The sequence below is a fragment of the Anabrus simplex genome, chromosome 3, assembly GCF_040414725.1.
Source record: "Anabrus simplex isolate iqAnaSimp1 chromosome 3, ASM4041472v1, whole genome shotgun sequence".
In the NCBI taxonomy this organism is placed as follows: domain Eukaryota; kingdom Metazoa; phylum Arthropoda; class Insecta; order Orthoptera; family Tettigoniidae; genus Anabrus; species Anabrus simplex.
The window spans coordinates 348,589,430-348,617,119 of NC_090267.1; the positions used below are offsets into that span (position 1 = coordinate 348,589,430).

The following is a 27,690-nucleotide window of genomic DNA, read 5'->3' on the forward strand; positions in this document are numbered from 1 at the left end:
CGTGCATAGCCTAACGCCAACGGGTTGCCCTTGCAGAAACGTATTCCCTGAAGCAAGATAATAATTGCAGACCTAATGTTTAATTCTAAGAACTACGATAATCTTAAATTGAAGCCGCATCCGCATGAATGAATATGAGGCATAACATAATCTGATAAGCACAGTGTGGTGCACTCCACATAGTTTGAAATACTCCCACTGTACGCTGTAATGTTCGCAGCTGATTACATCCGCAACACTTGTAATATGAGAGTGATAGCATTAAATAAACAGCGAGCACTTAATGTATAACATCCTGTTGCTGCGAACGACAAGAGGAATGAGACAGCCCTTCCGCATATGAACAGTCCTGGGGCGATCATTTGCTCTCACGAGAAAAAAGAACGATTTCATTGGCAATTTTCCTCCCACAGTTCGCCGTGCTCCGCATGACAAACACACACTATCTCTCCTTAACAGACATGGTAAAATTGTTCAATGCAACACATTTCTCATCCATGAGATAACACTGTTTATTTTTCAACTGTTGCAACACTTACACGTATTCTTGGCCATTTCGTTTTTCATGAGAATGTTTTGATTGCTAACATCTGATTATCGGAGCCATTAGTTTTCAACTGTTCAGTATCAAGGTGCTCGCATGTTATTTTGATAAAGCTGTTTGTACACATGCATGAAGAGACTTTGCTGATAACCTGTGTTATTGATGTGGAGGTGCTCGAGGATGCAACAGCAATCATTAGAGTTTATGATAAGAAAAGAAGCACCTATAATAGAAAATGTCAGGTTTTCTGAAGTTATTGTTTAAAGCTATGGCCACTCTATTCCTGTAATTAAGATACGGTCCCGTCATTTGTCTGGTGTGAAAATAGGAAGCATGAAAATTCATATTCAGTGCTGCCGATGATGGGGTTATATCAACCACCTTCCGAATGCAAGCTCAAAACTGCATGATCTATACTACATTATTGTTAGGGGAATTCCAGCCATCACTTCGTAACACTAATCAGCAGAAAGGTAGGGCTCCGATCCTTCGAAGAATTAAGGTGTCGGCAAAGGAAAGGGTCGCGCCACGAAAGATTAGCAAGACAACTCCTTACGCTGCGCAATTCTAATATCGTCGGAGTCGGAAGAGAAACGTTGAGCAAGGGAGGTTGTCAAGGAAAGAAAACGGAATAAGCTGACACAAGTAAATGGAAGGAATGTCATTTTAAAAATCTAGAAATCATTAAATCCTGGTCCTTAATTCAACGGTCATCGTAGTGGCCTCGAGTTCAGAGGACCGTGGGTTCGATTCCCGTCCGGGCTAGAGATTGTACTCACGTTTGGATAAATTTATCTTCAATTACACACAAAACACCACAATATCGACCACCGTAATAACACGTAATAGTGAATGCATTTCTCCAAATACTATTCGTGACGGGAAGAGCATCTCGCTGTTAAACTGGAATTAATCCACATTTGGTGCCGAGCCCCAGTAACTGAGAAATGTCTAGAAAAGAAAATATAAAGTGATATATTCTTACGCACAAATGATTAACCGAAAACTTCATAGTTGCACTTCAATGTAGGGAATGTTTAAAAATGTTCCTTCAACTACCGCCGGTTTGTAGAGGAGTTGGTATGTTTAGATATTTCCTCAAGAAGGATTCTTAAACACACTAGTTTCTCCAAAATGTCCGAATTTTAATCAATTTCCCTATTATTGTTAAGTCATAAAAATAAAATGTAGATTCGCATAAAGTAGTTGAAAAAATTGATATTGATATTGATTTCAATTTATAACATGCGCACAATCATGTGCAAACACAATTTTTTTTTCTCTATAGCTTCTAATGTTTACTTTCTCCGTTGATACTGTTTCCAGTGCTTAAAAAGTGAAGCCAAATGCATTAAAATATATTTTTAGCACTTTATACATATGAGGGCGAATCATGTGGAAACTAAATAATGTAATAAAAACTCGAAATGTCGCGCCAGTGCTATTACAAACCCTTTAAGGAATATCCTATACGCGGCAACACCATGCAGACAACCAAACACTATCACAGTACCAGAGTAACAGTGGCCATCCCACTTCAGAAATGCACGACACAAAAACAGCGGTCTGTCATTCAGGTTTTGAGTAGTGAAGGTGTGAAATCTACTGACATTTATCAACGAAACTTGACTCAATATGGTAATTCATGTTTGTCACAACAGCAATATAACACTGTTTGGCCTCATACTACCCGTCCAACTCTTTTGACTATCCAAAACCTGTATTTTAAGAGTCTTCCGCATCCACCATATTCACCCGATCTCGCTCCTAATGATCATCACGTATTTGGGCAGCTCAAGAACGTAGGAGGAAATAAATATGGAAATGAAAGGTGATCGCAGAGCAGGAGTAGCCGCTTAGACAACCAAAAGATTTACCTTTCGAGAGGAATCCAAGCACTTTGTAAGCGCAGGAGAACTTGCATTTAACGTAAAAAAAAAACCTATGTAGAAAAACGATTCAGCTGTGCACCACTTTCTCTGAATAGAGTGAGACAATATTTGAAGTTTTCATTTTTCTCTCGTATTTTTGAATATTTGAGAAATATTAATAAATGGATAAACGGCCTATGTACAGTATTACCTGTAGTAATAAACTGTATTTCTGTCCCAAATTTCGTAACTCTGAAGTAATTACGAAATGATTTTTCAGTAAAATCTCTTACTCAGGTTTTTAATTTGCAGAACTTCTATAATGTTTTCTTTCACCTCAGTAAATTACGTTGTAGAGTCTGATAACTAGGATAACATTGTTCTATTGCCGTACAAAACTCAAAGTCATTAAAATAGATCATACCAGGGTAGACAGTATTGATCAATCAATCAATCAATCAATCAATCAATCAATCAATCAATCAATCAATCAATCAATCAATCAATCAATCAATCAATCAATCAATCAATCAATCAATCAATCAATCAATCAATCAATCAATCAATCATCAGTGATCCGGATTTAGGGCTGTCGCCCAGGTGGCATATTCCCTAGCATTTGTTTAGCTAGCTTTTTTTAGAGCATCTTCAAAGCACTTAGCAATTTATCGAACATTTTCCTTGATAATTTATTCCAATCCCTTTCGCCTCGTCGTATAAGTGAAGATTTGCCCCCATCTGCCCTTTTGAATTCAAATGTTTATCTGCATATTATATAATCTTTCCGACTTTTATAAGCTCCTCTCAAGCTTATTCGTCTACTTACGTTATTCCATGTAAACTCTCAACGCACAGCTCGAAGTATACCACATAGTCGAGCATCTCGTCTCCTTACTCCCAAGTCTTCCCAACCCAAAGTTTTCATAACACTACTCCTTTGTCGTAAATCACCAGAACAAATCGTGCCGCTTTCTTATGATTTTTTTCCAGCTCTCGTTTTAAGTAGTCCTGGTGAGGGTCCCCATACACTGGAGCCACACTCTAACTGCGGTCTTACCCTAACCATATACTCCCTCTCCTTTATATCCTTACTACAACCCGTAAATACTCTCAACCATGTGAAGAGATTTGTAACCATTCTTAACAACCTCGTTAATATGATTACCGCAATGAAGATCATTCCTTATATTAACACCTAGATACTAACAGTGTTCCCCATGAGGCACTATCACCTCATCAACATCATAATTAAAACTGTCAGGACTTTTCCTCTTGATCAAACTTACAACTTGACTTTGCATCCCATTTAAACTCATACCATTGTCTGCTGTCCATCTCACAACATTGTCCCCAAGGAACGACCGAAATAATATACTGTATCTCACCCTCATCGAAAACGGTCGAAGGATACTGTTCCCATTTCGCTGAACTGTCTGATGATTGTTTTAGAGGACTTCACATCTTATCTATGAAGCCATTCACTAAAAAATGTAATATTTCTAACGCCGTGAAGAACGAATAATTCGTAAAAGGCGGGAAAATGACTGACACGCCAGTAGTAAGAAATTCCTGTATAGTCATGTTTAAAAAAGAACAAGAATGGCTGAAGAGAGTGGTTAAATTGTGAAACCTAGTATGCGTACGTGCAAGAAATGCCAATCTCTACTTGAAACACTGTCGTCCTGCCTCACTGGCCGCATTGTGTAGTTGGCTAGGTGTTCTTTTTCTATTCTGATATTACGGGAATAGATTCCCAGGCCAGTTGATAGATTTTTCGTGAGAATTACGTCATAAGGTTTACTGGTACGTTGATAAAACACTTCTTGGTGCAGAATTCGGGCGTTTCAGCACTTCAAACAGTTAGTTCAAACGATAACATACGATTATATCTATATATTTCGTATGGCTAGATGATACATTATGCCTTTGCTGGCACGACCTAGTGTTTACAGTGCACTATGTCTTCTGGTATAGGCTAGAGCAATTTTTTTACTTTCATAGACCTGTCTCTGTCTTATCCTTGGCTTTGACAATATGAAAGTAACTAAGGTATGAGCGATGCTGGTAATGCCAATCCTTACGCAGCCAGTCCCTGCTATGAATGGTGTAAAAATGTTGCTCATACGGTCAGTTGGTGTACGCATTTCAGTGGGCTTGGCAGACTGATATTTAATAGCAACTCTGGCTCGGTGAGGAAAGCAACGGGAAACTACCTCACTCCTATTTTCCCAGTACGCCTCTTCAGTGATGCCTAGGCCATCTATGACAGATGATGGCAGAGCTGTTGAGGATCCCACCAGCGGCATCGCTGACGGACTGAACATACATACATGCAGATGATACATTACAAGCACTTTCTATATAGTAGTTGAAAGTACTAAACACACACAGCATAGCTGCGGCTAAATTGTGTATATATCAAGCTACTGGAACACAAAAGTTCTGCATGAGGACATCCCAGCAATTTAGAGGATTCAGTTAAATTAAAACCGTAACATATCTCATACGCAACCGTAACTTCCGCGTCGAAACTCATTGACGTGCCGTGAAGTGTTGCGTTTTAACGATGTTGTCCAATTGCTGGACATTAAGGGCTTCGCCAATCAAATGTGAAATCGTAAAATAAGGGGAGCGGGCATACGGCTTATCTTTTGATATGTGGATGTATTGCAAAACATTGCAGATATCGAGGGTATATCTGCAATGCGTCATCAAGAAAAAGATACTACGTCGTGCCCGAAAATCACGTGAAGTCCTAACCGCTGCAAAATGCAGGAAGGAATCTTCTGAAACTACAAATACAATCAAACTCAACTGATTATGGAAGGCAAGATAGAAGGGAAAGGTAGACCTGGGTGGAGACGATTATCCTTGACAAGGAACATCAGGCAGTGGTTCAATATCCTCAACAGAGCAACTATGATACGGAAGACACAGCATAGGAAATAATTACTATACAATGGTAGTTAACCCTCGGTCAGCAGAAAGCAATTATTATTATTATTATTATTATTATTATTATTATTATTATTATTATTATTATTATTATTGCATCCATATACAAAGATATATACAGTATTTCGTCGCAGAGGCACGTTCACTTGGAGTTCGAATAACTGTTCACCTGAGCGTGTCAACTTTTTAAAAACAAATTAAAAGAGAAATCTTTTTGCTAGTTTTTTGACAAAGGCAGAAACACGTTCGCAGTTTTTCTCTCCATTAGTTCACTTGATATTATGTCTCGTATCTCAAACGAGAGTTCTTGGTGCTGACTCACTGGTGGTTTTCTCTTCCAGGATATATTGCACCACATCAAGGTCAGCTATGATAGTGAGTGTACAGTATTTCATTTCACTTCTCTCAGAAATTCATATTATTCACAGTGTAATGTCTAGAATGACTACACACGTAACTAAATAAACGCATATACACCATGTAGGTGTCCGACTCGTTGGCTGAACGGTCAGCGTACTGGCCTTCGGTTCAGATGCCCGGGTTCGATTCTCGGCCGGGTCGGGGATTTTAACCTTAATTGGTTAATTCCTACGGCACGGGGGATGGGTGTATGTGTTGTCTTCTTCATCATCATCATCATCATCATCATCACAACGCGCAGGTCGCCTACGGGTGTCAAATAGAAAGACCTGCACCTGGCGAGCCGAACCTTCCTGGGATATCCCGGCACTAAAAGCCATACGACCATGTACAGTAGGTGATTCAGTATATAAGGGTAAGATGCAGATGATAAATTACAAGCACTTTCTATCACCGCGTGATGGTACTAATCACAAGTAGTTTCATGGACAATCATCCCTTGATCGCCCCTTTTAGTCGCCTCTTACGACAGGCAGGGTATACCGTGGATGTATTTTTCGTATGACGGTTGTGTGTTTGGTCCGCGAGAGGTATTTTATTTCCCTCAAGTCCGCCGGCAAGCCGGTTAGGACCTCCCTGTCTACCACCTGGGACGCCCCACATGGGAGTATCACCTCTCCTCCTGCTACGCCATCGTAGTAGGTTCGTGGGAAACACGCAATAGAGATTATATCCTTCCCAATAACGTTGACGTCAGGAAGGGCATCCGGCCGTAAAACGGGACCAAATCCACATGTGCTACACAGTTCGCACCCGCGATCCCACACGTATGGGAAAAGCGGTAGAAGAAGGAAGAAGAATTAAATAATAATAATAATAATAATAATAATAATAACTTATATTTAATAAGAAAACAATTACTTTGGTTCGTAATAAATACACCCAAATTAAGTTTAAAACTTTTCTACGCGTTTCATGACACGTGCAGAGAGACTAAGTTTGTCAATCTGGAAAAAATAAAATTGGTTCACAAATAGTAAATATATCACATTTTAACACATTTGCACCTAATGTTTAAATGAATCAGAGACATTTAATAGAGAGGTATACGTATTACAATTATAAAAATCTGTTAAAATTAAGTTCTGTTACATACTTTAGTAAATAATTTTCCTTTGCAATCCTCCGGTTTCTCCTTCAAATATAAAATCCATGTGGTAACTTCGTTTTTACTCATTCTGAATTGTCTGTAACTATGACCATGCTATAAAGCTCATGGTTTACCTTTCTCCACCTCAATAAATTCCATAATAGCACAAGAACGATTAATGAACAGAAACAAGCAAACGAACTAAAAATTCAACACAGTGGTAGAGCTAACGTTCTGGGTTACTAAGATGGGTGGAAGAGGGGTGGAAAGGAAAATACCCTGGAATGAGTTTACACTCTTCCCACATACTTTGTGTCCGCAATTGACACTCTCCGCAATCAAAACACAACCCCCAGCGTATACTTGTAATAAAATTAATGAAAAAGCCTACAACCTGTTTTCCAGTCAGTGACCGGGTCAGGGATGGAATGAATGAAGCTCCTATCTTGCGGCGAGGATAGGAATTGTGCCAGCTGGCGAGGTCTGTCGCACGCCCCTGGGGTAATGATTAATGACTAACAGATGAAATGAAATGATATTGGAGAGTGTTGCTAGAATGAAAGATGACAGGGAAAACCGGAGTACCCGGAGAAAAACCTGTCCCGCCTCTGCTTTGTCCAACACAAATCTCACATGGCGCGACCACGATTAGAACCACGGAACCCAGCGGTGAGGGGCCGATGCGCTGCCGCTTGAGCCACGGAAGCTATTTGTAGTAATCATAATACTACTACTACTACTACTACTACTACTACTACTACTACTACTACTAATAATAATAATAATAATAATAATAATAATAATAATAATAATAATAATAATAATAACGGTTTTACGTCCCACTAACTGCTGTACTTTCACAGTTTGGAAGATCCTGAGGTGCCGTAGTTTTGTCTATCAGGAGTTCTTTTTCGTGCCGGTAAATCTACCAATATGAGATTGGCGTATTTGAGCACCTTCAAATCACCGGACAGAGCTCCCTACCGTCTGAGGAACACAGTGTGGCACTGTTACAGTTTATTATAAGGAATGCGTACAATGCTAGTTCTTAGTCCCACCTATATCTTATTCGTGCGTGCCACAGGTAATACAGTAGCCTATTGACTGAGAATCTGCAGTGGAGTTAACACCATCTTTGGTGGTATTTAGCGTATTGGTGGCGGTGGAGATCGGCATTTCCTGGTGTCCAATGGGTACATCAGTTCGTTAAATATGTAGAAAGCAGCCTGAGTTGCTGAGAACAGCTGTGGTATTGTTGAATGAAAAGACGGAAGCATACTCAGACAATCGCGCACGTTACCATTGGAATGTACTGGACCATCCTGTCCTGACCAGGGCAAATTGAGAAAGCAAGCATCAAGCAAGCATATTTACAATGTTTGTATCGCTTACTATTGCTTGAGCGGCCAGGGAGATAAAAAAAGTATGGTGTATCGCATTAGAGCAGGCTGTTTCAGTCCTGGATAGGACAAGAATTCCAAGACAAAACACGATCGCTTACTTCTGTTGTTTATAGCAGGGCCTCTCAAACGCTCAAAATCTCACGCGTGCATATCGAGGCGCAGAGACTCCGTGCACTGTGCATCGTTCCGACTCGACTCAACTCGGCTTGACTCGGATGGTGTAGTGCGCTGAGAGCGACGAAGCGTTCGGTGATAGACGGCTTGTTTATCAGTGAAATAGATAAGCGCAAGACAACAACATAATAATGGAGCAACCTGTTTCAAATAAAGCAAAGACTTCCGAAAGTCCATTTCAATCAAAATGGGAACTTTCGTATTTCTTTGTCAGTCGTGACGATAAAGCCAAATGCTTAATCCGTGGGACAATAATAATGTGGTAAGTTAATCAAAATCTATTTTCCAATACAAAGGCTTTGCTCAAATTCTACGAGAATTTTTCGAAGGAACATTTTCCTAAGCTGCATCGAGAAGCAGCTAAGATTATTTCTGTTTGGTTCCACATGCATATGTGAAAGGTATTTTTTTCTGCTTTGACTTGTACGAAAACTAGATTGCGTGCGAGTAGGCCTATTTCTGATTGTAATTTAAAGAAGGCTCTCAAATTGCTGTCGGCCGGTCCCTTGTTGCAGGCATAACTGGTATCATTGCAAAGATAAAGGAAAAGAAGAGCTAGAGAAGATAAATTGTCTGCTCAAACCAAATTGAAAGAAGTGTTTTAACACCGGTAACGTTGCCCCATACAACAGTGTCACCGCTCACCGCACATAAACATTTCGCAGTGAGGGGAGGATCAGCGGGGAAGGTGGAGAAGGCGAAGACAGGCCGAACGGGTGAGACAGGTGTAGGGGAAGTGGAGTGGGGGTTTGCACTCTGGTCAACCTAGTGAAGTCGTCTCCTGCACCTTGCGCCCGTGCACTGCACGGCGCATGCACCCTGAGAGGCCCTGGTTTATAGTATAGTCTAACCTATAGATGAGAGTTATGTACTATCCACGGAAATAAAGAAGTTCTGTTGCTTGCGTTGTATATATGTATGTTTTGTCCTCAGCCCAAAGACTGCTTGGATCCCCAACAGCTGAACCATCACCTGTAGCAGATTACCTAGGCATCAATGGTGAGGCGTACTAGGGAAATGAGGAGTGAAGTTGCTGTTACATATCAGTCTGCCAAGTCTACTGAAAAGCATGCACAAACCCACCCTATGAGTAACATTCACACTATTCATAGCAGGGACTGGTTGCATAAGGATTGGCATTTTTTTTTTTTGCTAGGGGCTTTACGTCGCACCGACACAGATAGGTCTTATGGCGACGATGGGATCGGAAAGGCCTAGGAGTTGGAAGCGGCCGTGGCCTTAATTAAGGTACAGCCCCAGCATTTGCCTGGTGTGAAAATGGGAAACCACGGAAAACCATCTTCAGGGCTGCCGATAGTGGGATTCGAACCTACTATCTCCCGGATGCAAGCTCACAGCCACGCGCCTCTACGCGCACGGCCAACTCGCCCGGTATTGGCATTTCTAGCATAGCTCATACCTCAGTCACTTTCATATTGTCAAAGCCGAGGATGAGACTGAGACATGTGAATGAAAGTAACAGAATTGCTCTATCCCATACCAAAAGACAAAGTGCACTGTGAATACTAGGTTTTGTCAGCAAAGACATTGCTTATGCTATCATTATAAATCTTCAGCCAGTCCCTGCTATGACTGGCTCATAGGGTCGGTTGGTGCATGCATTTCAGTGGGCTTGGCAGACTGATATAGAATTGCAACTTCTGGCTCGGCGAGGAAAGCAACGGGAAACTACCTCGCTCCTCATTTCCCTAGTATCACTCTTCAGTGATGCCTAGGCCATCTATGACAGCCGATGGCGGAGCTGCTGAGAAACCAACCAGCCTTAGGGCTGAAGACTGAACATACATAACATCATTATAAAATCAATGTGGCAAGTAGGGGCCTATGCCAGTTTTTTGAAATAAAATTAATAAACAATTATAATGTAATAAAATATATTACAATCACACACATGGCGCACTAAACCAGAAGTGCTCCATGCACCAACCATTATCCTCTTACAAGTATTGCACTGATTATGTCCAGCAGATTTCTTGGAAATTTCCCAATAACGTAGAAAAATGTATCCCATGCTTCATAAAACGGTAAACTCTCCTGATTCCAGTGTTCCTTTTACTTACTTAACGTTGTCTATTGTCTTCTGTCCACACCCACAACCCATGAATTACTGCTAGAAAAAAGAAATTTTGTTTCCTACGTGCAAAACAAAACTCCCCTCCATTTGATCCGAGCACTACTTAATTGTACTGCCTGGTCTGAAGAGTGGTCGGGGTAGTTGCGACGATATATATTACTGTCTCCCCCTCAAGCAAGAGGGAAGGTGGTAACTGGTTGTTCGGTGAGGGGAAATGATCGGGAGTAAGGCGCAAGCATACCGTCCTGGCTCTAAGGTGGAAGATTGTTCGGAACCGGAGGTGATGATGTTGTGACCTTGTATCAGGTGATGGACCCTGGTTTTCTCAATGTGGAAATGTAATGTATGCTTTGACATACCCTACCGTTAAAAGCAAAAGCTTGAACAAATATAGAAACAAACAAAACAAACCCCATGGCACTACAGCTCTTGAAGGGCCTTGGCCTACCAAGCGACCGCTGCTCGTTCCGAAGGCCTGCAGATTACGAGGTGTTGTGTGGTCAGCACGACGAATCCTCTCGGCCGTTATTCTTGGCTTTCTAGACCGGGGCCGCTATTTCACCGTCAGATAGCTCTTCAATTCTAATCACGTAGGCTGAGTGGATCTCGAACCAGCCCTCAGGTCCAGGTAAAAATCCCTGATCTGGCCGGGAATCGAACCCGGGGCCTCCTGGTAAGAGGCAAGCTCGCTACCCCTACACTACGGGGCCGGCGAACAAATATAGAGCCTTGTATAAAAATAATTTGTACTAAGTTCATAGTACGTAGTAATCCACCTGTCCAGCAGAGTAGGTTGGATTTTCGAAGGGCGGAAAAAATCCATTCTGCACTTTATGCCGTATGATGTAGTCGTGTACATTTTTTTCTGGATCGAAATTCGGCGGTTACTCAACAAAATAAACTAAAACTCAGTCTTGCGTCCCCTACCGAATTTTGAGTTTCTCTGCCATCTGATGGAGTAAAAGGAACATAAAAAATGACAGGCAGACAGGTAAAATGACGTCAAAACAAAGTGCCTGAAAATCAGGGGCGAGCCCAGGCCTTTACGGAGCCCCGCGGTGTCATCGCAAAAAAAAATATATACAGGGTGTTAGGTGTATACGTGCAGATATTAAGCTAGTCGGCAAAGAAAAAGACATATCACAATATATGCTATGTGCTTTTTACCTTGTCCTATTAGTTTGCCCATAACTGAGCCAAACATTTCAGGACCTAATGTGTTTTGAACGGCCGTAGCAGGATATGCCGGTTACGTCATTCTGTCCACGCGTAGTGGAAGTACAGTAGCAGAATATAGGGCTTGTTGAACCTGTTTCTTATCGCAGGCCAACGCATGTTGTTGTGCACTTCCCCTAAAGGCTTGGCAAGTAGGAGAGGATGACTCACGTGCCAGCCACTTGCTGTACTTGAAAACCGGTCTAGGGTACTCTGTATGAAATGTACACAGAATCCTTACAGTGACCTCGAAGATACGTACCAGCACATACATGCGAATCAAGTATTGTGTAGGTGTGTGTGATTCATAAGACGTCAATGGCAATACTCAGTGATCCAAGCTGACAAAATGAAAGGAAATAGTTAATAAGTAAATGAAAAATGAACGCAACATTTCGGTGCTGTTATTGCGACAGGCTACAATGAATTTCGGACAATAGACAATGCGAGTTGTCTATGCTTATTCATAAACTTTTCAGGTCAATGAAATGACGGTGGACACTGAAAGAAAAGGCTGTAAGTATTCAGTCATATTGTTATTAATGAGACAGATTTCAAAAACCGTAGTTGCAACCATGCGTGAACATTGCTCGAAGGAAAAATAGCTACTGTGGATTTTTTTGCTAGTAGCTTTAAGTCGCACCGACACAGATAGGTCTTATGGCGACGATGGGACAGGAAAGGGCTAGGAGTGGGAAGGAAGCGGCCGTGGCCTTAATTAAGGTACAGCCCCAGCATTTGACTGGTGTGAAAATGGGAAACCACGGAAAACCATCTTCAGGGCCGCCTACAGTGGGGTTCGAATCTGCTATCTCCCGATACTGGATACTATCCGCACTTAAGCGACTGCAGCTATCGAGCTCGGTCTACTGTGGAATTGCCGCCGGGCATTTCTAATAGAAGGCTTATTCTTCTTTTTCCTAATCTGTTTACCCTCCAGGGTAGGTTTACCCTCGGACTCAGCGAGGGATCCCACCTCTACCGCCTCAAGGGCAGTGACCGGGAGCGTGATACATTGGGTCGGGGGATACAACTGGGGAGAATGACCAGTACCTCGCCCAGGCGGCCTCACCTTCTATGCTGAACAGGGGCCTTGCGGGGGAATAGGGAGATTGGAAGGGATAGACAAGGAAGAGGGAAGGAAGCGGCCGTGGCCTTCATGACGTTACAGCCCTAGCATTTGCCTGGTGTGAACATGGCAAACCACGGAAAACCATCTTTAGGGCTGCCAACAGAGGGGTTCGAACCCACTATACCCCACTCATGAGCTGTGGAACATCTCCATTCAATAGGACAAGGCGATTTCCAGCACCGGTTCTAATTAACATCTGGATGGGTGTAGTTGGAGGTCGGTTACATCTTTTTATTAATGTTATCTTGCTCCTGTAGAGGCAGTACGTTACTGGAGCTTTCAGAGGATGTGTCGCTTCGACTACGCCGAACCACGTGGATTTTACACGATGGTGCAGACATTTCCTCAACGGTAGACAGGACGATGTGAAACTATCAATTGGCCAGCCCTTATTCCAGACCTTTTTCCAGTGGATTGTTATGTCTGGCGGGACATGAAACACAAAGTATACTGAACTGAAGTAACCACTTCGGATGACCTCTGTAAACATATTTTTTCGGCACCAGAGGATATTCTGAACAACACAGGTTCCTTGTCTCGAATGCGTCGCAACTGCATTCGGAGAAGTGAAGCCCGCAGAGAAGCCCAGGGTGGTCACTGTGAACAATTGCTACGAGTTTCGCTTTGGTATGTCAGATGTTACGCCATTTCTGCACCGTAATGGCTTGGGAGTACAGTACAGTATCGATATAGTATTTTGAGTCCCGATAGTTCGATATTCTCATAAATCCGAGCAGTGAAATTGAAGTACCGGTAACAAAAATTATAAATCGAGAGTTTCAGTGCGCGAGTGACTTGTACGTGCCGAAAGCTGAACACAACACAGGGAAGACGTGCTTGTTAAAACTCTAGACATTGACCTTGAACGCATTTTGGCAGTTCCTCAATTCTACCCTGCATGTGGTTTTGGTTTTTTACGTGTGTTCGAGCAATTTATATTTTGTTTCTTATTCACTACGAGTTAAAACAAAAGGCACGCGCTTTTAAGGGCCGATGACCTTAAAACAGCAATCATCATCATCATCACCATCATCATCATTAACACGTATAAAAATTCAATAAAATGCTTGTGTTATATTCATCACTACTGAAATAGGAAAAAATTCAATCAAATTAGTTATTTCATTCCCAGACCTCGTGGAGGAGTGGGTGGGCCTTCAGCTATGCGTGTAGCTCATGGGCCATGTAGTAAGGAAGTAGAGTTGTGAGGATGAAATAATTCAAGTTGGACGTATGTCTTGTACATACAATAAATTGAATTGAATACGTTAGTAAATATGCTTGTTGTTTAAAGGGGCCTAACATCGAGGTCATCGGCCCTGTTAGTAAATACCTGACCGCGCAGAGAGATAACCGCAGCAACAACACGGACCCCAGAGGAGGTCCGCAGAGCACCCCACCCAGGACAGAGGTCCCCCCAAACACCCCGTTTATTGAGTAAATTTTCATGGTACGATGTTGACATAGTACAATGTTGACATACATACATACATTGGTAAATAAACAAACAAACAGAGAGAAGTGGTTGGCCTTGAACTTGCTGGGCCGATTGAGACGAGTTCTTAGTCCAGTTATGTGAACAAAACAAGCACTGAGGTCATTGACCATGCTACACTCTTAAAGGCTACAGAGCAGATTAAAGGTGATGTATCACAAGGTCAAACTTAAACATGTAACAGAACGTAAGATGTAATTGTGACACATGAGAAACGAAACGCAATCCGGGCTGGGAAAACAAACACAGATCTTGCAACACTGTCTTGAAGCACAGACAGAAACATAGATGTACACTGGCACACGACACAAAAGGTGAATTAAAGACGGAAAATGTATTGTGTCAAGTGAAGCTAAAGAGACGTTATAAATAAACGAAATAAACTAAATCTAAATAATAAAAATAACAATAATAATATAAAAATAACAATAATATTAATAACAAAATATCAAATACGAATAACAAGTATACGACTTAAAAAGGAGAGTAAAAAGAGGAATAAGACGAAAATATGAACAGGTGAATAATAATAATAATAATAATAATAATAATAATAATAATAATAATAATAATCAGACGAGGAAAAGAGTAATAAGAAGTAGTTCAATATGAGTAGTAGCAATAATAATAAGACTGAATAATAATAATAATAATAACAATAATAATAATAATAATAATACCGGTAATGTTATTTGCTTTACGTCCCACTAACTACTCGTACTGTTTTTGGAGGCGCTGTAATTTAGTCCCACAGGAGTTCTTTTTACGTGCTAGTAAATCTACCGACACCTTCGAATACCACCGGATTGACCCAAGATCGAGCCTGCTAAGTTGGAACCAAGAAACCAGTGCTTTAACCGTCTGAGCAACTCAGACTGGCCACTTTTATTTTGATAAATTTATTAAGCACTGCAAAGGAAGCAGTATGTTCTACTTTATTTCACCATTACACACATGCTTTTCGATTGTAAGCACGAAATAATAATGTAATTTTTTACGTCCTAATAATTACTTTGACGGATTTTGGAGACGCCGAGGCGCCGGAATGTTGTACCGCAGGACTTTTTTAATGCAAGTAAATCTACAGAAACGAAACTGGCGTATTTCAGCACCTTCAAATACCCCCGAATTGAGCCTCCATCGAACCTGCCAAGATGGGATCAGAATACCAGCGAACTATCGTCCGAGGTACTCAGCCCGGCATTAGAGCTTGGAATACGTTGGTCGTGTGGTTAGGGGCGCGAAATTGTGAACTTTCATTGGGGAGATACTGGGTTCGAACTCCACTGTCGACAGCCCTGAAGATGGTTCTCCGTGGTTTCCCATTTTCACATCAGGAAAATGCTGGAGCTGAACCTTTATTAAGGCCACGAACGCTTCCTTCTCACTTCTACACCTTTTCGGTCCCATCGTCACCATAAGACCTATCTGTGTCGGTGCGACGTAAAGCCAATTTTGAAAATCATCATATTTAGGACATTATACAACTGTCGAGATCCATAGTTATAAACGATGAGAAGTATTTTCTGGGCAGACATTATTGGCGAGTAGTCAATAATAATAATAATAATAATAATAATAATAATAATAATAATAATAATAATAATAATAATAATAATAATAATAATGATAATGGTATTTGCGTTACGTTTACGGTTTTCGGAGACGATGAGGTCTCGCAGGGGTTCTATTTACGTGTCACTAAATCTACCGGCACGAGTGTGACGTATTTGAGCACATTCAAATACCACCGGACTGGGCCAGGTTCGAACCTGCGAGGTTGGAGTAAAAAGGCCACCACCTCAACCGTCTGAGCCATACAGCCCGGCAGGAAGCACGAAATGTAGGTACGTACACCGGTAGCAGCCTTCAGCTGTTATCGTAGTTCAGTTGCTCGTAAACATAAAACCAGTTTGGTAAGTATATTACGTAACATCTCGTTACAGTAGTACATTTGCTCTGAAACATAAACAGAAACCGGTTTGGCACGGGTGGCGCGTGACTTGCCTGTTATCAACGGAAAGCTATTCATTCACAGAACAAAGCATACTACCTATTCTAAAAACATCGTACCCCTTTGCTTTCGAAAATAACTTCCGCTGATTACTAAAAGTTTGATATGTGGTGGTTCGTCACATCGTTCTCTATTGCTACAAGAAATATCTGCACGTATACACCTAACACCCTGTATATATATATATATATATATAGCCTATCACTCTGCACGAAAATGATCAGGAGGTTTCGTAGAATCGGTCGATATAGTTTTTCTTTTCTTTTACAATTTGTACATAGTGGATTGAATCTAGCAGCAGTTTATTGTGTTCAGTGTAACGCAACACAGCTGTAAACAAAATACTTGCCATTGCCGTCTCTCGGAACACCGCGATACGCTCTACAGGAAAAACCTGCACCAAGTTACTTAATAATATAATTACAGCAAAGAAAATTGATACCAAAATATCGTATTTTAGTTACAAAATATGGAGTACAGTCGTACGAAGTAAGGTGATGCAGGAAATATTATATTATGAAATGAAGTATTATAGGAAATGGATGAGTATTGTTACTTGGGTAGTAAAATAACTAACGACGTCAGAAGTAAGAAGGACATAAAATGCAGGCTAGCACAAGCAAAGAAGGCCTTTAAGAAAATAAATTTGCTCACTTTGAACATTGATATAGGAATTAGAAAAATGTGTTTGAAGACTCGTTTGGAGCGTGGCGTTATATGGAAGTGAAATATGGACGACAACTCGCTCAGAAAGAAAGAAAACAGAAGCTTTTGAAATGTGGTGTTGCAGAAGAATGCTGAAGGTGAGATGGATAGATCGAATCACGAATTGGTGAGAGGAGATCGTTGTGGCTAAATTTGACGAGAAGAAGAGATAGAATGACAGGACACATCTTAAGACACCCAGGACTTGTGCAGTTGGTTTTTGAGGGAAGTGGAGAGTTTAAGAACGGTGCGGATAGACCAAGGTACGAATATGACAAGCAGATTAGAGCAGATGTAGGATGCAGCAGTTATGTAGAAATGAAAAGGTTAGCACAGGACAGGGTGGCATGGAGGGCTACATCAAACCAGTCTGTGGATTGATGACTCAAACAACAATAGTTACAAAATACTATCTTGCTATGTAGTGCACCTCAGATCATATTATACACAAATTTCGCAGAACATTTTAATAGTTGTCACACATTTATTCGACAATAATGTATAGGCCTAATGCCAATAAGAAGTTTGTAGCAATTATTAATGAACTCTGTTTCGAACGCTCTCTCTTTGCGCGAAGTTAATAATAGGCTTATCAGTTACATGGTCTGATATTTTTCAAACTTTATTTGAACAGTGTTTTATTTAATTCTGTCGGCATATTTTCCTGCGTTGTAATCGGATAAATTACAGATATTACAATTTCAGTTTCGGTTACAGAGTATAGTTACGTCTGTCTGTCTGTCTGTTAGGTCATCAGCCCAGAGGCTGGTTGGATCCTCAAATAGCACCACCAAAGGTTATGCGGTTATAAGGAAACCCCAAAAACCAATGGCAGCACCAAAATGACGCGTACTAGGCAAGATGAGGCGTGAGGTAGTTTGCCATTGCTTTCCTCACTGGGTCAGAAAGTACTATTGCAGCACGACTGACCCTATGAGCATCACCTTTCATAACACTCAGATGCACTAGTCATGCTCTGAATGTCATTACTCAGCACTACCCATACCCCAGCAACTTCCATATTGTCACAGCCATGGATGTTGACTGGGACTTCAGTGGAAGCTACACTTTACTCTGGCCTGTGCCAAGAGATGGATACAAAAGTACTGTATCCATCAAGAAATGACAGCAGGCAGAATAGTTATGTAGTTACTGAAAAATCAAACCAAATAAAGGAAATCACGAACATCTAAGTGGTGTATAGTTGGGAGTTCAGCAGCTTAGCCGAACCACGGAGGCAGTCAAATAAAACATATTAGAACATTTTGTTAAATAATAATCTTACAATAACAAATAATCGCGTTCTTGGGATTAACTTGACAATATATTGCATTACTTCTACCTGCTATACTTAAATGTATATTAGTTATTCATAGGTTTTACACTTTATTTGAGGGGCAGGCGGACTGGTGTCACATTAGTTATGCCCCTGCTGCAAAAGGTAGCTGAGACCATACGGTTATGATTAGAGTTTAGAATTTCAAGGCCGGAATCACGACGAATATAGAAGCTCTCAGCGTTTCACTGAAGACTACGCTCGGTATTTTTCAAGTCCATGGCCTCATGATCGGTGCTCGAAGCAAATTTCCTAAATTTCTCTTACAGCTGTGAGATTCTCTTGGTCTCAACCAGTAACGACTCGCCGCAATACGAGGTTCAATAAACATACTCCACAATCATTTACATTGCAATGGACGAACTGTATATCATACTATATTTTCTAATATATTTCTGAACCTTTTTCTATTAGACGAATACTAACAAATTCATCAATAACTCTCAAGACATACAATATTTTGTAATCGCTATACTTTGTCCTTGTGGCAGCTTCTTCGTGGGGGAAGTTGTATCCATTAATTAAATCTGACATCGTGGTTAGCCAGTTCGAGTCCCGTTGGTCAAAAATAAATTCACCATCAGAATATTGCCCGGCAGGTTATGGGAGGTGATGGTATACAATTTCTGATCACTACAATCTGTACCGAGCCTCCGTGGCTCAGACGGCAGCGCGCCGGCCTCTCACCGCTCGGTTCCGTGGTTCAAATCCCTGTCATTCGATGTGAGATTTGTGCTGGACAAAGCGGAGGCGGGGCAGGGTTTTCTCCGGGTACTCCGGTTTTCAACAAATTTCACCAATTGCCCCACAGGAGTGCGACAGGCTTCGGCAGCCGGCACAATTTCCATCCTCGCCGCTAGATGTGGGGCTTCATTCGTTCCATTCCAGACCCGGAAACAGGCTGTCGATTTTAATTTCACAACGTGTGCCAAACTGCCTGGATTCAATTACAAACCTTTCCGGAGTGTTCGTATGGAGTGAAGGCATATGACGCTCTTGATGGTGATTCGTCCATCGGATGGAGACGGTAAGCCCTGTTTTTTTTTTTTTTTTTTTTTTTGCCAGCACCGGGGTTTACCCTCTCCCTTCCTACTATAATATATCACCTCTTTCATTTCATCTTATCAAGTTAACTCCTCTGAAGAGTTTGGCGTCAGAAAGGACATATACCAAGCAAGTGTCTGTACAGTTTACGTCGCGTAGCTATGAGCTTACATTCGGGGGATAGTGGGTTCGAACCCCAATGTCGGCAGCCCTGAACATGGTTTTCCGTGGTTTCCCATTTCCACACCTGGCAAATTCTGAGGATGTACCTTAATTACGGCCACGTCCACTTCCTTCCCACTACACCTTTCTGTGTGGGTGCGACGTACAGCAAATTGTAAATAATAATAATAATAATCCTATTCAATGGCCACAGCTGGTTCCTTCCACCTCCTTACCCAATTTCATTCACCACCATTCATTTAATCTTCATTAGTTCCTCAACTGAGGTTATCCAGCTGTAAAAACATAGCATATATAATTTCATCTCACCTCATCCCCGATCCCGTATCAGGAAACGTGACAAAGGGGTAGACATACAGTTACAGGTAGTAATAATAATAATTAGAGCCCGAAAGTTCAGGCATTTACAGTAATTTTGCTAACATAGGCAGGCGAATAAGCACTTAACGTGTAGAAAATAATTAAAACAGGCATGTATAATGACAAGAATTGGGCACTAAAATAATAAAGGTGCTTTAATTTAAGCTACGTAACACACATCTGCATCACATTTTAGTACTTAATCTTATATCCCCCTGTGGGTGTGGATGATAGAATAACGTCAACGGTATCCCCTGTCTGTCGTATGAGGAGGCAATTAAAAGGGGGACCAGGGCCCCTCAACTTGGGAGTGTAAGGTAGCGACGAAGGTTTCTGCAGCTGAGTCTGGCGTTATTTCCACTTACTTGTGTCAGGTTCCTCGCTCTTACCTTTCCTGTCTGAGCTCCCTTGGTCTGTTCTTGTTCTTTTCCGTGCCTTACGGTATTACAGTAGACTTGGGAGGCCTAGGGAATCTCATTTTAGCGCTCTTCAGAGTCCTTCCCTTTTTTTTCTGATACCTTCATTTTTCTAAGTATCGGACCTCTTCCATGTTCCTTCTGATTAGTGTTATTAGAGAATGATTACCAAGCTGTTTTTTCCTCTCAAAACAATTTTACGTAGCAAGGACGTGTCCTAGCAAACCTCAAATCATTCATGTAAATGTTTTTATCTATTAAGTTGAAATGCTTTATCTTTATTAATAATAATAATGTTATTCGCTTTACGTCCCACTACCTACTTTTTAATGTCTTCGGAGACGCCGAGGTGCCGGAATTTAGTCCCGCAGGAGTTCTTTTACGTGCCAGTAAATCTACCGACACGGGGTTGTCGTATTTGACCACCTTCAAATACCACCGGACTGAGCCAGGATCGAACCTGCCAAGTTGGGGTTAGAAGGCCAGCGCCTTAACCGTCTGAGCCACTCAGCCCGGCTTATCTTTATTATGAATACAGTACATTGGAATTATGTAGTTTTTATTTCCACTGATTTTAATACATAAAAATTAATGGAAAAAATATCCACAACTTAGAAAAAGGCATTACGCTATCAGATAGGCTGCGGAAGCTAAAATAAGCAAAATAGTAACTGTTCCTACCGTTGCCAAACGTATGAAAACGTTGTTTTTCTCTATGTTACACTTCGATATATCCACCCAGATAAAAAGGCATTTAGCCTAACTTCTGCTCTCTAGTAATAATTATCAATCAGTGAATACTGATCTGCATTTAGGGCAGTCGCCCAGGTGGCAGATTCCCTATCTGTTGCTTTCCTAGCCTTTTCCTAAATGATTTCAAAGAAATTGGAAATTTATTGAACGTCTCCCTTGGTAAGTTATTCCAATCCCTAACCCCCCTTCCTATAAATGAATATTTTCCCCAGTTTGTCCTCTTGAATTCCAACTTTATCTTCATATTGTGATCTTATGAACACTTTGTAAAGAGTTAAATGATAGTCATAAAACAATAACGTCCCAGCTTAATCCCTTTGTAGTTAGTACTTGGGATAAGTTATTTTTTTTTTAATTTGCTTTACGTCGCGCCGACACAAATAGGTCTTATGGCGACGATGGGGTAGCAAAGGGTTAGGAGTGGGAAGGAAGCGGCCGTGGCCTTAAGGTACAGCCCCAGCATTTGCCTGGTGTGAAAATGGGAAACCACCGGGCGAGTTGGCCGTGCGCGTAGAGGCGCGCGGCTGTGAGCTTGCATCCGGGAGATAGTAGGTTCGAGTCCCACTATCGGCAGCCCTGAAAATGGTTTTCCGTGGTTTCCCATTTTCACACCAGGCAAATGCTGGGGCTGTACCTTAATTAAGGCCACGGCCGCTTCCTTCCAACTCCTAGGCCTTTCCTATCCCATCGTCGCCATAAGACCTATCTGTGTCGGTGCGACGTAAAGCCCCTAGCAAAAAAAAATGGGAAACCACGGAAAAACCATCTTCAGGGCTGCCGACAGTGGGGCTCGAACCCACTATCTCCCGATTACTGGATACTGGCCGCAATTAAGCGACTGCAGCTATCGAGCTCGGTACATTATTATTAACAATACTAAATTATTATACTATTACTGTATTACAATTACCACAGCGTTTTGAAGATGATTGCACTTCCTCTTGAAACAACAACCGGCAAATGCTGGGGCTGTACCTTAATTAAGACCACGGCCGTTTCCTTCCCCCTCCTAGGCCTTTCCTATCCCATCGTCGCCATAAGACATATCTGTGTCGGTGCGACGTAAAGCAAATAGAAAAAACAAACAATAACCACTCTCATTCAAATCTGTGACCCTACCACAAGACTAGCTGGTTTCTATCTGTCTCGGACAGTTCGGTCAAGAAAGAACAGAATTCGGTGTGGCACTGCTCGATCTGGCGCAGCCCTCCATCAGTTTTATTGGATAGACTCTCCTGGATGTGGTTTTGAAATGTAGACTACAAAGCATATCGTGCAGGAGTGCCTTCTGCACTCGTATCCCGGTTCCTTGGATGAAATCCACTCGGCAACTCATGAGGTAATAGCATGGACTACAATCCTTTCAATCCAAATATGAAAATATGGTTCTAATGCTGTAAGTTGTATATTTTGTAAATACATTTCTTATTGTCTTGTATGTATAATACGCTAAATATTTAAATAAACACATAACTAAATAAATAAATAGATAAATAAATAGTATTATACTGATGTAGAGAAGTTGCATAATATTTACGCAATGAGATGTAATGTCGCCTTGTTTATTGCAGCGCCGTCATAGAATGTTCAGCTAAGTTCATCATTCCTACCACACAATAACGCAACCTACATCCATCTGATAATCTTTTGGTTGTGACTTCAGAATCATCTCGTCTTGTGTTATCACATTGGCTGAACTACTAGATGCGTTAGCAGTTGTCTACAAAGTAATGGTTTTCAAATACGTAAGTCTATGCATTAAGTATTAGACTACATTTTGAGCGCCGTCTAGGACTGCAATTATTCCACAGTGGACTTAGGGCTAGGCTTACCAGATCTGGCACACACATGAGTCCGGACCTCATCGTTGATCAAACTAGAAATTATTTTCTGTGGTTTCCTATTTACAGCTTCAGGGAGTAGGCTTACCGAAACATTTCTTTAATGCTATTTGTTCGGGGCGTCGACCTGTAGAGATCTTTTGCCCCTACTTGCACCATATGATATGAACCTGCGTGTAATTGGAATGGAGGAAGTGTAGGTGTTGAATGTGAGGAAAGGAACGTTAAGGACGACACCAACACCCAGTCCCCTGACTCACCCGGTAATCGAACCCGGGGCCGCCGGGTGAAAGGCGGACGCGTTTCCCCCTACACCGCGGGGCCGGTACAGAAACTATACTTTTCTGAATGACTATGGTCGCTTCTCTGCTCTTTCTTTGCCTAATCCATGCTCTTTCCCGTAGTACTAACTCACTCTCAGCGTGGAATAAGCTAGGGGCTTTATGAACACTTTGTAAAGAGTTAAATGATAGTCATAAAACAATAACGTTCGAGCTTAATCCCTTTGTAGTTGGTACTTGGGATAAGTTTTTTTAAATTTGCTTTACGTCGCGGCGACACAAATAGGTCTTATGGCGACGATGGGATAGGAAAGGCATAGGAGTTGGAAGGAAGCGGCCGTGGCCTTAATTAAGGTACAGCCCCAGCATTTGCCTGGTGTGAAAATGGGAAACCACGGAAAACCATTTTCAGGGCTGCCGATAGTGGGATTCGAACCTACTATCTCCCGGATGCAAGCTCACAGCCGCGCGCCTCTACGCGCACGGCCAACTCGCCCGGTACGCGGAATAAGAATGTTGTTACTGTAATCCATCCAATGTCTGTCTTCTTGGCTTCGCCTTCGGTTCAGAGGGTTCCGGGTTCAATTCCCTGTGGGAGGGGCATTTTATCCCTGTCTAGTTAATTCCTCTGTTCGGAAGATGGATGTTTGTGTTTTTTAAATATAGGCCAAACCTCATCATTTTCATGTAGGCCTAGCACATACCATACCTACCACACGTCGGTAAACCTACTTAGACAGGTCTTTCTCATTTGAGCAGCATTCGATCCCGCAATGTGAAACGGGACCAAACAACTAAAAAGCTCCAGTGCTAACCACTAGACCATAGCAGCATTAAACAAAAATAACAAACAGTGGAATTTACACACACATGGCACAGTAGATGGCGAATCATTTGATTACGAAAATGTCAATAATAATAATAATAATAATAATAATAATAATAATAATAATAATAATAATAATAATAATAATAAGTCTACCAATATTGAAACACACAGCCATTCCATTAAACGTATGCAATAACGTAATTGTAGGAGATTATTAAGCCTACTTCTTTAATGGAGATTAAAAGTCTATTAAATAATCATTGATGTTTAATAGTTCACATCCAATTAAACTGACTGAGTTTCCGTAAATATCCACAACATGCTTCTAGATTTATTGTGATATGAATGAAACAATCGGTCACAAATATTAGTAGTACCCACAACGGTCCAAATATTTTAGGTCCATGTAATTAGTGGTCCGTACACATTTTACTGGTCCTTGGAGTTTGTAAGGTCTTATCACTTCTTAAAATTCCCTTTGGTTAATAACGGCGTCATTAAATCTCTATGAGCAATGACTTAAATAATTATATTATTTTTATTTATTTACATTCTTTATGTAGAAAATCAATGCCGATTTATAATTTATAATTTTTTTATTTATAAATTGTTAGCAGTTGCCAGCTTTGTTTTTGACATAGAGCGAGGCTTCGAACTGGGACAAGCAAGCTCGAAGTTTTACGTAACGTGATCATAGCTATGAGACCACCACATTTACGTGACATCCAAACCTAAAAGACGTACCTTTTTATTTTAAAATTTCTACTTTCATCAACTTGGTTACGAACCGCGGTCGCCTTGGAGAGAAAAGGATGACAACGCCACTCGTCTATGGCGCTACCACGCCGGGACCAAACAACTGGAAAACTCCAACGCTAACCACAAGACCATAGCAGCATCAAACAAAAATAACAAACAGTGGAATTTACACACACACACACACACACACACACACATGGCACAGTAGACGGCAAATCACTCGTTAAACCTGAGGCCTGGAGGGCTCCATGTGTTTGGAACGTGTGTAGTATGACGGATAACCTGCCTGTATTGTTGTATTTGTAATTAAAGGATGGGATTGGGTAGGAAGCGGCCCTGGCCTACGTTAGGCATTATCCCGGCCCCATCATGTCTAACCGATAGGAGAAAGTTGCGTTCAGGCAGCGTTTCGCCTTTCTTCTTACACCATCATTACACGCTCTCATCAGAGTCCGCCACATAAACACGGAGAATTATTGCTCTGAGCATAATGTACATAGCCATCGTAATTCCTATTCGTAAACCATTTAACGCCAACACGGATTTCGGAGGAGAAAGCTTCCTTCCCTCCAGCACTGCGAAGATTACACTCGGCCTTGATTATATAAAGTGGTGTGGTAATACATGTACCGGATGGGTTTTAAGTCAATTTTAATGAATTTAGCAGCCCTCGCACATGTATGCGTATATTCGTACTACCAGGAGACAAGATTACTCAGTCTCAACGTATGGAATAACGCACGAGTTTTTATCTGAGAACTGAAATATATTCGCCGCTTTTCTGCAGTTGTAAGTTAAACGTTTAATTTACATTTATATAGAGCAGCAGCGTAGCGGTCTTGGTAAGTGCTCGCCTCACATCTTCAAGGTCGCGGGATCGAATCCTGCTGAAATGCGAAAGACCTGTCTAAGCAGGTTTACCGACGTATAATGTAAACACCCTCTCCACACAATATTTCGGTTCCCTGTAGTGTCTTGAAATCTGTAGCATTAGAAAGAAAATGTTCGTAAAAGTACTTCCGATGTCTTAAAAACGTTTATCATAAATTATACTGTGTACAGTAATTCCATAAGGCAAGATATAGGGTACATAATCTTAAGATAGGCAATTAAGCAGATGTTCATCTTTTCATTAAAAGGGAAGGTATTTAGCAAAATAATAATGTTCTTGGTTTTAGGTCCCACTAAGTACTGCGATTTTCAGAGATACCTAGTTACCGGAGTTTTGTCCCTCAAGGTTACTTTTATGGGCTGTTAAAAATACCGAAACGATGCTGGCGTGTTTGAGCACCTGCAGATACCATACGAACGAACTAAGATCGAACCAGACACCTTGGACTCAAAAGACTTTTACCACCTGAGCCACTCAGGAGTGTTGACATTTATAAACAAACCGGCGCATTTAAATCAAAACTTCCCAGCACCAGAGCATCACAATTGTAACGCAAACTTCTCTCACTTACAGCTAAACAAGTCAAATATTATCATAAAATAAGTGACCTAAACTGTTAAAAATGTTTTGTAGCAACAGAGAAAATTAATGCATAGACTAGTAAGGGTAGCCCATCCTCATTCGACGGATACCAATGAACACTGTAGAACTGTAATTCACTGCTAGCTGATTTTAGAAACTGACTACCATGACTTCAAATTGCCCCCAAAAAAATAGAGTGATTCCATTCTTATTATTGCCGGCCTCTCTCATCAGCAATGACCCCAGAGAAATATTGTTTATACACCACAGAAACGCAAGCTATCAGGCATAATTCACACACACAAATAAGAAGGAAAGCCCATTTTCAGAGACTACCCCGAAAGTTACAAATTTTGTGTTATTGCATTCTACGTAAATGGTGTGCCCCTAAACAGTTCACGACACTGTTGCCATTCCTAGCCTATGTAATGACATATTCCTACAATATCATCTTATATATGCACATCTTCACGCACACTGGGAAATCACATGGGGATGATGATCTCGACATCCTTACAATTAAAACAGAACAGCAATGCATTAGAGAAAAATAAATCGCGAGATTCTCATCGGCTACACTGTTTTCGTTTGAACACAAATATAGATGTTATCACTGTTATGTATTTGACAGCGCTATCAGTAGTGCCGGCACAATTCAATAAGTGAGGCGGAACATCAATTGATAGATAGTTTGGAAATAGCCGACTAACGTAACATGTATCAATCTACTTACAGCACACAGGATAATTTGTTCTTCTGAAAAGGCAGTATTTAGTTACACACTCCTTATCACACGGTAAATTAACCACACGATCACGTGACAACACCAGCACCACTACGCACGCGTATACACGGCTCCGCACGCACCGAGACGAGAGCCTTACATCAACTGTCACTGGTACGCACAGCCACTGTCAACTGTCTGCGCCCGCGCGTCGACTGGCTCGCAGCTGGTTTCATTACCCGGCATCCCCCGCGGCGGCTCCTTATTGGCTGCCACACCACACAGACACACTCCCTCGCACAGTTGTAAACACATGAGCATCAAGTGCACGAGGAAACAAACTGTTCTATTCTCACAATTACTTGAACCCCATACTACAGCTAATTGATCGGGCGGCCTGTGGAAGCAACTCAACAGCATTCTAAATGGAGCTAAATTCTGTGGCTTGAACCGAGAAATCTCTCGTAATGACAGTTGTTTCTTCCACAGCGAGGAGAAGACACTGTTTGAGGACGAGAATTGTTTATGGTAAATTAACAATTTGCTTGGTCCGACTCGTTGGCTGATTGGTCAGCAT

General features: G+C 41.4%; 1 protein-coding gene across 1 annotated transcript in view; it reads right to left on the bottom strand.

Moving 5' to 3' along the window:
* LOC136866806 (mucin-20) overlaps positions 1-27,279 on the bottom strand; it is a 561,782-nt gene extending 534,503 nt beyond the window's left edge. Inside the window, exon 1 of the mRNA XM_067143911.2 lies at positions 27,123-27,279. The gene's annotated coding sequence lies outside the window, so the exon portion shown is untranslated. The remainder of the gene's footprint in view (positions 1-27,122) is intronic.
* Positions 27,280-27,690: the final 411 nt, after the last annotated feature.